General features: G+C 36.1%; 1 non-coding gene across 1 annotated transcript; it reads left to right on the top strand.

Moving 5' to 3' along the window:
* The first annotated feature begins 1,953 nt into the window (after positions 1-1,953).
* LOC128040837 (small nucleolar RNA R71) lies at positions 1,954-2,059 on the top strand. The gene has a single exon (XR_008195643.1). It is a non-coding gene; the product is annotated as a small nucleolar RNA R71 (small nucleolar RNA).
* Positions 2,060-2,327: the final 268 nt, after the last annotated feature.

Below are 2,327 nucleotides of genomic sequence, written 5' to 3'. Positions count from 1 at the left end.
ATTTCGATTCAAAACTCCAACTTTAAGGATGTTTCAGTTTAGAGATGAACCTACATAAAATAAAATTTAAAATCTAAACTAGGTGATTAGTTAAATATACAATAATTTACAAATATCATGCAACAATTCTTGTATTATAAGATATACTACCAAATTCATCTAGTAGTATTGTCAATTCACCCGTGGCCGATCTCGTTATTCTATTAGTATTAGTCTTTCATCCATCATGCCATTCCAACTTTTCCTGCTTGTCTCATTCTTTGAACCTGTTTATTCTTTCTACATTCACAAAAAGAAGCATTTCCCTTGGCTTGTGAATGTTAGCAACAAATAAATTTTTGCAATGCTCCCTTAATTTCCTCCTATCTTCCTCTCTCGGTTGGTGGCAACATTTAAAAGTTTCAATCTCCTTATTGATTCTCATAGTTAATTCATTTTTCTCTAAATAAATGCTGGATCTAGAAGTAGCCAAGAAAGGTTTTCCTAGTTAGATCGGTATCTCACGATTTTCCTCAAAATCAAGCACTACAAAATCAGCGAGAATAAAAAAACTTTGCACCTTGACTAGCACATCTTCTAGTACTCCCTTTGGATGTACCGAAGATTTGTCAACCAATTGTAACCTTATTTCAGCTATTTTAAGATCCCCTAACTTGAGTTTTTCAAAAATTGATAAGGGCATTAAATTAATACTAGCTCCTAAATCACATAAAGCTCTATTAAAATGAATGCTCCTTATCTTTATCAGAATAGTAAAATTCCCCAGGTCTTTTAGTTTTCGAGGGTTCTGTCTTGAAATAATCACACTATAAGAAGCACTTAGACTAGTTTGTTCTCTTACCTTAATTTTCTTACGCCTAGACATCATCTCCTTTAAAAACTTAGCGTACTTTGGGACTTTCTAAATCAATTCAATTAAAGGTAGGTTAACATTTATTTTCTTAAAAAGGTTTAGAAAGCTTACAAATTCATTCTCATCCCGCGTTTGTTTTTCTTCAAGTCTAAAAAAGAATGGGATCTTTGTGATTGTGGCGTCTATAGGTGTTTACTTTTCTGTCTCAGCCAATGGTGCAATTTTCTCCTCTAATTCAAATTCATTTTCCAACACGAGAGATTTATCTTGAGGATCATCAATATTTTCCGCACATACTTCCATAGTATGATTTTTAGGTTACTTAGTACTTTGCCCGATTGAAGCACTATGGCTTTCACATGCTCTTTACATTCTATCCACGGGTTATCCTCTGTGTTGTTGGGAATACCCGTCCAATTTGTCTTTTGATGTTGCCCATCATACTCATCAATTGGTTCATCTTATCCTCAAGCTTTGTCAATGTTTTGGTTAAGTTGGTGCACTCAGACTGCAGCTGCTTGACACCCGTTCTCATGGACTGCATCTCCCATTCGATTCTATCTAGACATTGACCACATATAGTATGGTCACTTAGGTTGGCCCTATCCTAGGGTTTCTGTAGGTAAGGAGGTTGGTAATTAGTATTTCTAACTTGATTTGAACTATTACCTCCTCTTTTGTTTCCTCCCCATCTCAGATTTGGGTCATCTCACCAACCAGGATTATACATATTTGAATAAGGGTTTCCACCCCTATTCCCAATGTAATTTACATCCTCAGCAAGGTTTTTGAGATAGTGGAAGAGCGGTTTGTCTCCTTCATGCATAGATGATGTAGAAGCAAATTCGATACGGTTGAGTCTATCCACTAATTGTTGATACTTGTCATCCTCTTGGATAACTTTAACTGTAGCGAGTTTTTGGCCATATGTAAATCGTTCGAGAGGCCACTAGCAGGAGTTTAATGCCATATTTTCAATAATTTCGTACGTTTCCTTGTATGTTCTGTTCATAGGGGCTCCTCCTGCTACTCTATCTAATCTAAGTCAAGCTTTTACATTAAATCAGTTGTAGAATACATGCAGGCACATCTAGTTAGGAAATTTGTGGTATGGGCATTTTTGAACCAGCATTGTAAAATGTTGCCATGCCTCATAGAAACTCTCTCTCTCCATCTGCCTAAAGACAAAAATCTCTTTTCTCAGTTGAATTATTTTACTGATTGGGAAAAACTTTTGTAAGAACTTTCCAGCGGGTTCATCCTATGTCGTGATGAACCTAATGCCTGCGAGTCAAACCATGAAAAGGCATAATCAATAAAAGAGAAGGGGAACAACTGAAGATGAATGGCGTCACAAGTAACCCTGTTGTATTTGAAGGCATCACAGAGTTGGAGAAACCATTTTAAATGTTGATTAGGGTCCTCTGTCATTATGCCCCTAAAACTGCAAATTCTTCTAGTTCATTTGAATCAT

The sequence above is a fragment of the Gossypium raimondii genome, chromosome 4 (assembly GCF_025698545.1).
Source record: "Gossypium raimondii isolate GPD5lz chromosome 4, ASM2569854v1, whole genome shotgun sequence".
NCBI lineage: Eukaryota > Viridiplantae > Streptophyta > Magnoliopsida > Malvales > Malvaceae > Gossypium > Gossypium raimondii.
The sequence above is the reverse complement of the archived record's forward strand: the minus strand, read 5'-3'. Positions and strand labels throughout refer to the sequence as shown.